This window comes from Chenopodium album, chromosome 27, assembly GCF_948465745.1.
Source record: "Chenopodium album chromosome 27, dcCheAlbu1.1, whole genome shotgun sequence".
Lineage (NCBI taxonomy): Eukaryota > Viridiplantae > Streptophyta > Magnoliopsida > Caryophyllales > Amaranthaceae > Chenopodium > Chenopodium album.
In genome coordinates, this window is record NC_137860.1 from 18406730 (window position 1) to 18420628 (window position 13899).

At 44.1% G+C, this 13899-nt stretch overlaps 1 non-coding gene across 1 annotated transcript; it reads left to right on the forward strand.

The window, feature by feature from the left end:
- Positions 1-13412: 13412 nt before the first annotated feature.
- On the forward strand, positions 13413-13518 carry LOC145621638 (small nucleolar RNA R71). The gene has a single exon (XR_014108461.1). It is a non-coding gene; the product is annotated as a small nucleolar RNA R71 (small nucleolar RNA).
- Positions 13519-13899: the final 381 nt, after the last annotated feature.

The window sequence follows — 13899 nt, forward strand, 5'->3', positions numbered from 1 at the left end:
CAGCCTGAAGATATTTGATCATTGCCGGATGGGTCGCTTCATAAGTGCCCTCATACTGGCTAACAACCAACTGAGAATCAGAGTGGGCGTCAATCTTTGTTGCCCCTACTGCCTTACGCATGCGGATTCCGGCTAGCAGGGCTTCATACTCCGCCTCATTATTCGAGGCCTGAAACTTGAACCGTAGTGCATACTCATATCTATCTCCTTCTGGAGATTCACAAACTATGCCTGCACCACAGCCATTCTTTGTAGAGCTCCCGTCTACATATACCTTCCAAACCTGATCAACGGTATCCGGGAGAATCGGACGAGTCATTTCAACAATGAAGTCGGCGAACGCCTGACCTTTCACTGCTTTCCTTGGTTCGAAGGATATTTCAAGACTTTGCATTTCAATAGCCCATTTCAGCATTCTCCCGGATGACTCCAGAGTGGACATTGGCCGCTTGAGGGGCTGGTCGGTGTAGATTACCACCGGATGTGCCAGGAAGTATGGCTTCAACTTTTTGAAGGCCATATATAGAGCAAGACCAAATTTTTCCACCATAGGGTACCGGAGTTCAGCATTTTTTAACACATGACTAATGAAATATACCGGGAGCTGTGTACCGTCTCGTTCAGCAAGGAGAACGGCACTGAGAGCATGGTCTGAGACGGCTAGGTACATGTACAACTTCTCTCTTGGCAAAGGACTAACAAGCCTTGGCAAAGAGTGCAAGTGTTCTTTCAACTTCTAGTCTAACAAGCCTCAGCATCATCCCCCCATTCAAATCTAGTCTTCTTCCTGATTGCTTGGAAGAAGTAAAGGCATTTGTCACCTGACCGGCTGAGGAACCTCCCCAAGGCGGCCAGGCAACCAGTGAGTCTCTGAACTTCCTTGACAGTGCGGGGTGACTTCATGTCAATTACCGCCTGTATCTTCTCAGGCTTAGCCTCTATCCCCCTTTGATCAATCAGGAATCCGAGAAACTTCCCAGACTCAACACCAAAAACGCATTTCTTAGGATTTAACATAACCTTATGCCGCCTGAGTGTGGTGAAGGTTTCTCGGAGATCAGCAAGATGATCCGCCTGCTGCTTGGATTTGATTATCATGTCATCAATATACGCCTCTACATTCCTCCCAATTTGATTAATGAAGACTGTATTAATCATCCGTTGGAACGTAGCCGGCGCATTCTTCAAGCCAAACGGCATCACAGTATAGCAGAATAACCCCTGATCAGTGACGAAGGCCGTCTTTTCTTGATATTTTTTCCACAGAGGTATCTGATGGAAGCCGGAATAGGCATCCATAAAACTCATCAAGGCATGACCGGCTGTTGAATCGACCAAACTGTCAATTTTTGGAAGTGGATAACTATCCTTTGGGCATGCCTTGTTGAGATCTGTGTAATCTACACACATCCGCCAGGTACCATTCGGCTTCTTTACTAGCACAACGTTTGCCACCCAGTCGGGGAAATTACAAGGCCGAATGAACCTGGCATCCAACAGCTTTTTTACTTCGGCAGCTGCCGCCTGACTTCTTTCCTCACCGTGGTTTCTCTTCTTTTGCCGGATGGGCTTCATTTTTGGATCCACGGCGAGTTTGTGGACAGCAAGATCCGGGCTAATGCCTGGAATCTCTTCCACTTCAAAGGCAAACACATCTTTGAATTCTTTCAGCAGGAGGTACAAGTCTGCACCTAGAACAGCATTAGCAACCGTCCCAACCTTTACAGTTCGCTCTGGACGGCTGTCGTCCAGAACAAGATCAATACTTTCACCAGCCGGTTGGGGACGGAGCTCCTCTGACCGTTCACCGGTCAGTGATTGCTATTTCTTTTCTTTCTTCACCACCACCAGCTCTGCAGCTTTTCTCTTTTTTCCGGCTGCTGGTGGAGGTGAGGGAGCATCCTTGACATTGTCAAGGTCTATTGGCTCCTTCCCTTGGCCGTCTGCGGCCACAGTATCCTTGACGGCTGAGAGATAACACTCCCTGGCCGTCTTATGATCCCCGTTCAGGGAATCAACAGAACCATCATCCCTCTCATACTTGATGAGCATGAGAGAAGGGATGATTACAGCCTTGGCTTCGTTGAGGGTTGGCCTCCCAAGAATGATGTTGTAGGCGGTCAACTCCTCAACGACCAAGAATCTGACGACCATATGTCGTCCCTGGCCCTTCTCACCCAGCCGGATGGGTAAGTCAATTCTGCCGGCTGGATAGACCATCCCACCCCCAAAACCAACCAGGGGGTGGGTGACCGGATGCATGCTGCTAGAGTTGTATTTCAGCTTCTGCAAGCACCGGAGGCTGATGATGTCTGACGAGCTGCCGGTGTCAATAAGGATGCGCCCAACTAACTGGTTGGCGACTTTGCATTCAATGACAACCGGATCGTCATGCGGGCGGCGAACGCTGCCCCTGTCCTTCTCAGTAATGAGGACATCCGGAAAAGTGGAGCTGGCAGACGCCTGCTCCTCATCATCCTTATCCATCTTTCGAAGATGGCTTTTGGTGCCCCGAATGGTAGGGCCACCACAAGAGAATCCGCCTGCTATGGTGTAGACCGGATCCTTGTCGGTTTCCGAACTACTTGCAGGCTGGGAGGCAGCCTTAGAGGACTGACCCTTGTTCTTCTTTTTTGCCCCGGCTGGGGACTTAGAAATATAGGACTTCAGATGTCCTTTGTCAGCTAGACGGTCCAACGTCCGCTGTAAACTGAAGCAGTCGTTGGTGTCATGGCCAACCTCCTCATGGAATTGACAATATTTGTTCTTGTTCCGGGTTTGGACGGAACTCTTCATTGGATTCGGCTTCTCAATGGGCAGCCGGTCCTTTACCTCCATGAGGATTGAGTTACAATCCTTGTTAAACTCGCACCGGGGAACGTACGGTTTAAACTCTTTTTTCTTTTTCTGAGACGGCTGCTCAGAATCACTGACCGCCCAGACTTCTTTTCTTGCTCTCTTCTTTTTTCTTTGCCGGCTGAGCAGACCGGCTCTCTTTTTGCTTGTCAGACTTCTTGGAGTCCGACTGGTTACCAGGCGTACAGAGGTCGGTTGCTTGTATATAGCTTTCCGCCTCCCTCAGGGCCGCCTGTAGCGTAAAAGCCCCTTTTCTGACAAGGTCGAACTTAAAAGCCGATCCGTCTCTCAGACCCTTGAAAAAGTCTATAAATGCTACCTCGTCAGACAGCCCCTGGATTTGAATTCTAACCAGGTTGAACCGCCTGACATATGAGCGTAGCCCTTCTCTCTCTCCCTACTTAATGGTGCTGAAGTCTAAACTTGTCTTCTTAGCAGGGATGTTCATTGAGAAGTTGGTGGCAAACAAGAAGGCTAGCTTCTTGAAGCACTCAATAGATCCGGCTGGCAAGTTGCCAAACCATTGCTGGGCAATGCCCTTCAATGTAGCCGGAAAGCAACGGCACCAGGTGGCATCATCCCAACCTTGTAAACACATTAGGTTGGTGTATGCCATCAGGTGATCTTCAGGGTTGGTGGTGCCATCATAAGCACCAACCAAAATGTTTTTAACCTTGGCCGGCTGAGCCGCCTCGGTTATATTGGCTGCAAAGGCAGACGGCTGTTCGCCTAGCCTCATCAGCCGGAGCTGCCAGTCCAGTGGCTGGGCATTAGTATATGCCGCCTGACCTCCGAATGGGGGTGGCTTCATGAACTGGAGGCCATATTGCCCATACTGCGCCTCGGGTGCGTTTGGCATAGACCCTATCATCAGCTGAGGTTCGGTGTTGACGGATTTACCGCCTGTCCGACTCTCATGCAAGGACATAGAGTTCCTTGCAGAAGCTTGCTCGAAGCTGTCTGGAAAGCTTGAGGTAGAAGCTGACTCAGACTGCTGCTGCCTCCTTCGATTGATGACTTCTCGAGCATCAAAGGTGAAGGCTTATTTGCCCTCCGGCTGGGGTCGCCGGGGCATCAGAATCTTAGACCAGTCAAGTTTTGCGGCTGCCTTCTCCTTTGGGTGGGGAGTTGGCTTCCTGTCCTTGACCGGCTTCTTCTTCTTCCCATCATTGGGAGTCTTTTTAGCCGGCTGACTCTTGGAAGAGCCTGCCTTGTTGTTGATCATTTCTTTGATCTCACCCTTGAAGGAGTTCATAAATTTCACGAGCTCGTTCCGGGTGACTGGGGCTTCTCCTCTGGTCTTCCGGGTTTCCCCGTCTGACCTCCCAGTCGGCCGGCTACTAGGGCCCGCCTGATCCAGATTTCGTTCCAGCTGATCTCTGGAACGGATGGATTTAGAGATGAGAGAACCATCCCTAGAGATGTAAGTCTCAACATCATTGTCTTCTTCTTCATCCTCCTCCTTAGTGAATACCTCTGGCTGAGGCTGAGGTGGAGGCTGGGGGATTTCAAATCCTACCGGCTGAATAACCGGTTGCAAGTCTTCCGGGTTACCCGTCTGAGTACCCGGACGTAGAGAGGTAGAATTAGGAATTGGTACAGAATTTTGAACCATCTTGAGGTACTCTCCCCACAGACGGCGCCAAATGTTTTGAGTGTTTTTGTCCCTTGGGAGAGTTACAACTCGAAGACTGGTCTGGAAGGCTTCTGTACTTGCAAAATCAACGAAGACACCGTTTGGGTGGTGCTCCGCCTCCAACGCTCAAGTTAGTAACTTGAAGGAGAGTAAAAAGTGCGGAATTTAAGGTGGGGATCTGCTTGGATTCTAAGCTCAGGTGTTCTCTGATGAGAGAGAAAATTGGGTGTAATAAATGTTTGGTGAATTTCTGAATGTCCCCCATTTTGGGGGAATGTCTCCCTATTTATAGGGTCCTTGGGAAAAGTGCCCTTTCCTAGGTTATTTAACCTAGGATTGATGGGCTGCGCCGCCAAATAGCGGTTTTTTGCGGAATTGGGCCCTTGAAGGCCGCAATTCTGAGAGAGTATCTGGAGAGGCCACGTGTCAGCTGGAGGTTGTTCAAAGATGACCTGCCAGCCTCTGACGCGTGGCACCTCCTCATTGGTCCACTTGTCAAGGCTGAAAAATGCCCCAAACACCCCCCACCCAATGAAACAGCCTCCTTCCCTTTAGCCCTACCTAACCTCCGAAGGGCATCAGCAGCAAAATATTCAGACCAATCATCCAAGACAGGGGGGCCTGAACGACCCCACCTCCCCTCAGTCTCAGGGGAAGGGAAAGGAGCAGGGTTAGTTGGATCATAAGTCCAGTCACACCCTCCCGGCCTCCTATAATCATAATCCCCTCTAGAGGTCCCACGAATGGCACTATGCGCCATATGTGGGCCCTCCCAATAGGGATAGCAGAGACGGGGCCCCACCGCCTTGTCAAAAGGCTCCCACTGTGGGATAGGGCCCTCTTGGACCTGGAGGTATGGGTAATTCACATAAGGCTCAATATCCCCCCTAGAAACATGATAGTCATACACCCTCCTAGCATGATAATCATAGCTACCCTCAAAACAAACAATCCCCATAGAAGAAGAAGTAGACAAGGCAATAGTAAGGGCATCAATCTTTTCATGCAAGCTAGATAAATCATGCAAGGGAGGGGATGAAGGAGAAAGAGGAGTAGGAGAAGAAGTACGAGGGATACCTCCCTTAGATGAAGAGGCCTTAGACCTTGGATGAGCATTACCCGAAGAAGGCATGGAAACCCGACGAAAAGAACTCGGAATATCTCTCTTGGGCGGCTTCAAAGGGTAGGATGAATTTGTGTCTCTCACCATCGACCCTTCGTAGGGAATAAGGCACCAATCGGTAGTCCTAGACACTTTCCAAATAAACAAATCGTCCATGATAGTGCGCTCAATGAACTTTTGGTTGATCAAGGCAAACGTGCCCAACAAACAAGATGAAGACTTCTCTCTAGGGTCCTTAATCTCCTTAAGATCCCCAATCATGGATGCATACTTTTTGTTAAGCGATAGCACGATGATGGTAATCATACCCCCTATTTGTATGCTTCCCGAGAGAAAGAAGCCGTCCCGAATGTCGATGAAACGGTCGAGCAAGTGCCTTGCAAAATCGATCACCTCCACCATATCATCCCTATATCGATTAGCCAACCATAGCCAACTTAATTGTTCTTGAGATATGGCTCCAAGAGATTCCTTGGAGAAAAATGCACAAGTAAGGATGCGGCTAAAATAGCGCATCGCTCCATGGACTATAGAGGCCGATTTGGAAGATTGAGCACAATAAGCGTCTTCAATAGAAATATCATCCCACCAATCATTCTCATCATACCTATGGTTGCGATGAAGAGCTTCATAGGCCGGATAAATCAAAGACATGCCTTCAATGGGCTCCGGAAAATTGAACATCTTGTTTAGGAATGAAAGGGGAATAGAATTGTCTTCATTGAATACTTGGAAAGATAGTGTTGGACATTCATTATCGTTGCCATCCTTTTGCACATCGAGCGATGATAGAAATTCATAAGTGAGCCTTGCATAGGTGGGAGCACTAAGGTCAATGAATTGCTCAAGGCCCAAATTCCGAGCTAACATCCGTACATCATCGTCGATCCCTAGAAGAGTAGTGGTGTCACGATCATAGAATCTTGTAGAATACAATTTCCTTGATGAAAGACTCTCGAATCGGTCCCAATGCTCTTGAACCGTGAACTTGATGCCATAAGTTTCTTTGATGGTGGAAGGTGGATCAATAGTTTTCCTAGAATTTGTAACCTTGGTGCGCTTAGCTTGTCTTGAACCACCCATCTACAAAATAATGGACAAAGGAAATGGTTTCAAAAATAGGAATAGTGTGCCAAAAATTAATCATGAGTATGGGGAAAAATAAAGTGCACAATATTACATGAGTTAAGCAAAAATTCAATAGAGGTGAATAATGCATAATCAAGGCATCACAATTGACACAAATATTACCCCAAATCACAATTAAGAAAAGCAACTATATACCATACTACCAACAACCACTTTCTCCATTATCACCATCAACATCAACAAAATACCCTAAAACTAAACATATGGAAATCCAACAAGATTCATGCCAAAATTTATAATATGCTCAAGTAATATCATCATCATAATTAAATTTTACAAAACCAACATCAACATTTCCATAGTCATCAACATAAAAACAAGTGGTAGTAATGGTGGAGAGTGTGAGGGTAGTACTAGTCATGCTCAAATTCTCATGAGGTATGAAAATTGAAACTTTATCACATAAAACATGCAATTATACTCTCAATTGATAGAAAATCACAAGATGTAAGCAAGAAAAACACTACTACACATAAACATTTCCAACAATCATACCAACAAGTTTCAATTAAGAAGTACCCAAAAATTTCAAACTAGGAGTGAGAAAATTACCTTTAAAGATGTAGAATGAAGACTTGGGTAGCAAAATAGTGAGAATTATGGAGAATTTGATGAGGAAAGATGAAAAATAATATGATGAAAATGGAGGAAAACTATGAGCAACCACAATAGACCTAAGAAGGAAGTAGAATGAAGTAGGAGAGAGGGAGAGAAGGAAAATCGGGCTTAAAAGAGGAGGGAAAACTAGCCCTCGTATACCCAGCAAGGTGCGGCCGCACATGAGAGATTTGCGCCCGCACAGAGCACGTGTGAGGCCGCACATTACTGATGTGCGGGCGCACAAAAACTGGGCTTTATTTCCAAGTTTCTTCCTCCCTCATCATGTGCGCACACCCCTATGATGGTCATGGGGAACCATATAGGCAGTAGCTACACTTCATATTGGAGAAAGAAAAACATGAAAATCATGAAAATAAACACAAGTATTCACCATTCTCCATACTTACCCACTCTTCCAACTTAAGAATTGGGACAAGTTTACCTCAAAATTGGCATCAAAATTGTTGGAAATCAACTCAAACCATCCTACAACATCAAACACAACAAAATTAGATCACAAAAACACCATCAAAACACAAAGAAAAACCAAAAGAAAAAGGAAGAAAAAGTTAGAAAACACGGGTTGCCTCCCGTGAAGCGCTTAATTTAGAGTCTTAAGCTAGACATCCTCCACCTCTTTCAAGGCGGATCATAGAGGGTCATGTCATGAATGACCCCCACAAACACTCCATCATAATACCGCTTGAGTCTATGTCCGTTGACCTTAAATGTTCTCGAAAAATCCAAAGGAGAAATTTCGATAGAGCCATTTGAGAACACCTCTTGAACAACAAAAGGGCCGGTCCAACGAGACATCAATTTTCCGGGAAAAAGCCTCATTTTGGAATTGAAAAGAAGCACCTTATCCCCCGGAACAAACTCTTTCTTCTCAATGAGCTTATCATGCACCTCTTTAGTTCTAGCTTTATACAAGCTAGCACAATCATATGCATCCAACCGAAGCTCTTCTAACTCATGAAGGTCTAACCAACGTTGCTCACCCGCACTAGCCAAATCAAAATTGATCTTTTTAATAGCCCAATGAGTGCGGTGCTCAAGCTCAACCGGAAGGTGACAAGACTTTCCATAAACCAAGCGATAAAGAGTGGTACCAATAGGAGTCTTGAAAGCCGTTCTATATGCCCACAAGGCATCATCAAGCTTATTTGCCCAATCTTTCCTACTCCTTGCAACCGTCTTCTCAAGAATCAACTTAATTTGACGATTAGATACCTCAACTTGCCCATTGGTTTGAGGATGATAAGGAAGACCAAATCTTTGGTTCACTCCATGCTTCTTCAACATCTTCAGGAAAGCATAGTGCACAAAATGGGAGCCATTGTCACTTATAACTGCTTTGGGGATGCCAAACCTAGGGAATATTATCTTTTTGAACAATTTCATCACCACTTTATGGTCGTTAGTGGGAGAAGCAATGGCTTCCACCCACTTTGACACATAATCAACGGCAACAAGAATATATTGATTCCCATAAGAAGATGGAAAAGGACCCATAAAATCTATACCCCAAACATCAAATATTTCCAATTCAAGTATTGGTTGTTGGGGCATCTCATTCCTCCTCGAAATATTCCCGGTCCTTTGGCATTGATCACAACTTTTGACATACTCCCAAGAATTCTTGAAGAGGTTAGGCCACCATAATCCACATTGAAGCACCTTAGAGGCCGTTCTTGAAACACCCATGTGACCGCCACTAGGATCCGAGTGGCACATCTTTAAAACATTTGGTATTTCCTCATTTGGCACACACCGGCGCAACAATCCATCCACCCCTCTTTTGTACAAGATTGGTTCATCCCAAACATAGTGCCTAGCTTCTCTCTTGAGCTTCCTCCTTTGATTGTTGGAAAAGGACGGAGGGAACTCCCCACAAGCAAGAAAATTCACCAAATCGGCAAACCAAGGGAGCTCCTTCACATTGATAACATATAAAGAATCATCCAACATTCGGTCCTCTATAGGAGACCCATCGTCTTGAACTTGAAAATCCTCAAGTCTAGACAAATGATCCGCAACAACATTTTCCGCACCTTTTTTATCCCGGATCTCAAGATCAAAAGATTGAAGCTCAAGGACCCAACGAATCAACCTCGGTTTGGATTCCTTTTTTCCAAGGAGATACTTCAAAGCCGCATGATCGGTGAAAACTATAGTCTTAGACCCCAACAAATAACAACGGAATTTCTCAAAAGAATGAACAATAGCCAAGAATTCCTTTTCCGTTGTTGTGTAATTTCTTTGAGCACCATTGAGAGTCTTTGACATATAATAGATGACATAGAGCTTTTTGTCGATTCTTTGACCCAACACACCTCCTATGGCCGTATCACTTGCATCACACATGAGCTCAAATGGCAAATCCCATCTAGGGGCTTGGACAATAGGAGTAGAAGTCAAAGCTTTCTTCAATCTATTAAAAGCTTCCAAACAAGCATCATTAAAGACAAAATCAACATCTTTTTGGAGAAGATCATTTAAGGGCTTAGCAATGAGAGAAAAGTCTTTGATAAACCTTCTATAAAATCCGGCATGACCCAAAAATGATCTTACCCCTTTCAGATTGACCGGGGGGGCAACTTCTCTATCACCTCAATCTTAGCCTTGTCAACCTCAATGCCTTTATTGGAAATTTTATGGCCTAGAACAATCCCTTCTTCCACCATGAAGTGGCATTTTTCCCAATTAAGCACCAAATTGACCTTTTCACATCTCTCAAGGCATTTTTCAAGATTTTTGAGGCAATCCTCAAATGAAACACCTCCCACGGAAAAATCATCCATGAAAACTTTCATTTTCTCTTCAAGCATGTCCCCAAAAATGCTCATCATACACCTTTGAAAGGTCGCCGGAGCATTACACAATCTAAAGGGCATTCTTCTATATGAAAAAGTATCATAGGGGCATGTGAAGGTTGTCTTTTCTTGATCCTCGGGATGAATAGGAATTTGAAAGAATCCTGAATATCCATCAAGGAAGCAATAAAATTTGTGCCTAGTCAACCTTTCAAGCATTTGGTCAATAAAAGGGAGAGGGAAGTGATCCTTTTTGGTTGACGTGTTTAGACGTCTATAGTCTATACACATCCTCCAACCGGTGACCGTTCTAGTTGGAATGAGCTCACCTTTCTCATTCTCAACTACGGTCATACCCCCCTTTTTAGGAACGACATGCACGGGGGAGACCCACCTTGAGCTTGAGATGGGGAATATGATTCCCGCATCCAAAAGTTTGGTGATCTCTTTCTTGACTACTTCTCCCATTTGGGGATGTAGTTTCCTTTGTCGTTCAATAGAAGGTAGGGTGTCTTCCTCAAGTGTTATGTGGTGTGTACACAAGGCGGGGCTTATGCCTTTAAGATCATCAATTGTGTACCCCAAAGCACCTTGGTGCTTTCTCAAAACACCACATAACGCTTGAGCTTGGCTCTCACTCAAGGATGCACTAACAATAATGGGATATGTAGAATTAGGGCCTAAGAATTCATACCTAAGGTGTGATGGTAAAGGTTTTAGCTCTACCACGGGAACACCTTTACCTTCTTTGGTTGAGGCCACTTGCAAAGCATCTTGACTTGATATCCCCATACAAGTTTCTTCTCCACTCCCTATATCGCCTCCATTAAGCAAATCCTCGTACAATTGCTCTTCCTTGGTTGGGATACCTATCTTTTCCTTATTCAACAAGACACACTCAAGAGGATCATTAGATGTGAGCAAGTGCTCATGCATGGAATTCACAATATTATCAAGCACTTCAACTCTCATGCAATTTTCTAAAGAAGAAGAGGGATATTTCATTCCTTCATTCAAGTCAAATTCAACTACTTCCTCTCCAATCTTAAGAGAAATCTCAGCACTTTTAACATCTATCATAGCCCCCGATGTAGCAAGGAAAGGTCTACCTAAGATGATAGGTATTGTAGCATCTTCATCCATATCCAACACTACAAAATCAACCGGGATAACAAATTTCCGAACCCTTAAAGGCACATCTTCTACCTTTCCCTTAGGAATCTTGATCGACCTATCGGCTAATTGCAAAGTAATCTTTGAAGGTAGAAGTTCTCCTAGACCTAGTCTTTGATAAACCGAATATGGCATAAGGCTAACACTAGCTCCTAAGTCACATAAGGCATTATCAATTTGGGTCTTGTTGATGGCACAAGGGATGGAAAAATTTCCGGGATCCTTCAACTTAGGAGGCATCTTGTTCATGATGATTGCACTACAATGCTCGGTAAGGCTAATGGTCTCTGCCACATCACAAGTCCTTTTTCCACTCAAAATCTCTTTAAGGAACTTAGCATAGTTTGGCATTTGTTCAACAACATCGGTGAAAGGAAGAGTTAAATGAAGTTGCTTAAGCATCTCTACAAATTTCCCAAATTGCTCATCCAACTTATATCTATTATATCTTTGGGGATAGTGAAGCCTTGGTTTGCAAACCTCTTTCTCTTTCTCTATCACCTTCTCTACTTGTTCCTCATCAACATTTTCGCTCAAGGGACATTCACCACCTTCAACTTCAATGGAATTCTTACTAGTTCTCTCATTAGCAACACTCTTCTTAGGCACACCTCCCTCAAGAACCTTACCACTTCTAGTAACAGTGGCATCCATAGGGTTCCTAGAATCTAGGCTAGGTGGAGTCAAAGAAGAAGAGTTTGCATATTCCTTGAATACACTAGTCAATTGAGAAAGTTTTTCACTCAAATCCTTGTTATAAGCCAACATGTAATTAAACTTCTCTTCATTCAAAACCATACACATTTCCAAAGTTTTGGCTTGTTTCTCAATGACACTTTCCAAAAATTCCCTAGAAGAAAATGATTGGTCATGGGAATTATCATTTGAACTTCAATGGGACATTCACCACCTTCAACTTCAATGGAATTCTTACTAGTTCTCTCATTAGCAACACTCTTCTTAGGCACACCTCCCTCAAGAACCTTACCACTTCTAGTAACAGTGGCATCCATAGGGTTCCTAGAATCTAGGCTAGGTGGAGTCAAAGAAGAAGAGTTTGCATATTCCTTGAATACACTAGTCAATTGAGAAAGTTTTTCACTCAAATCCTTGTTATAAGCCAACATGTAATTAAACTTCTCTTCATTCAAAACCATACACATTTCCAAAGTTTTGGCTTGTTTCTCAATGACACTTTCCAAAAATTCCCTAGAAGAAAATGATTGGTCATGGGAATTATCATTTGAACTTTGAGCATTTGGAACTAAATCAATTGGGGAACCATCTTGAAAACTTGCTTGAAAATATCCCCTAGTTTGATTATTCCAATTACCCCTAGTTTCATTTTGGCTCCTTTGTTGACCATGGTTATCATAACCTTGATTATGATCCCCATGTCTATAGCCATGACCATGACCATTACAACCATGATGGTTATAGTTACCATGAATCCCTTGGTATCCATGATTTCTACAACCTCCATTTTGGTTATAATCATCATGATTCATATGATAATTCCTATTTCCAACATTCCTTTGAACATCAATTCTAGGTTCACAAATGATTATTGACATAATTCACATGTTCCATTTCACTTCCATCACATTCACTACAAGAAACATTTGGGCACATAGAAGCATTATGATCATTCATTCCACACAATTCACATGGCCAACATTCCACAATCATGCAACAAGAAGAGAGATTGGAGTTAGAGTGAGAAGATGTACCTCTCCCCTTAATTTGGGAGGGAAGAATTGGAGCTTGGGAAGGGGGCTTCTCAAGCTTTTCTTTGAGAGACATAACTTCTTTCCCTAAGTCCGCAATCAAAGTAGTCAAATCATTAATGGCACTAAGTTGTTCGATCGAGTAACCCTTGCTTGTTGGTTCTCTCTCCACTTCTTGCCAATTCATATAATGACGAGCTACTTCATCAATTGCATCAACCACTTCTTCTTCCGTTTTGTTCATGATTGGGCCTCCGGCTCCGGCATCCAAACTTGCTCTCCCATGAGAACTCAACCCGCCATAAAAGATATGTATGATTTGATAGGTAGGAATCCCATGGTGTGGACACTCTCTTTGATAATCCTTAAATCTTTCCCATGCTTCATAGAGACTTTCATTTGGCTTTTGCTTGAACCCTTGAATCAAAGCTCTTGCCTCCGCCGTTTTCTTTTGAGGATAGAAAAGGAACAAGAAAGCTTTGGTGACATCATCCCAAGTTCTCAATGAATTGGGCTTCACCTCTTTGTCTAGCCATTCCAAAGACCTTCCTATGAGGGAGAAAGGGAACAACTTAAGGCGGATGAATTCTTGAGACACTCCATTAACCTTGATCATGTTGCAATATTTTTCAAACTCCTTAAGATGGTTCAATGGGCTTTCGTTCTTTGCCCCACTATATTGTCTCCTCTCAATTAGGGTGATCATTGCCGGCCGAATTTCAAAGTCGTTTGCCGGTGTTGTAGGTGGAGCTATGCCGCTCTCATACCTATATGCACCGGGTACTCCCAATTCTTTCAAGGCAACTCTTGAATTACCTC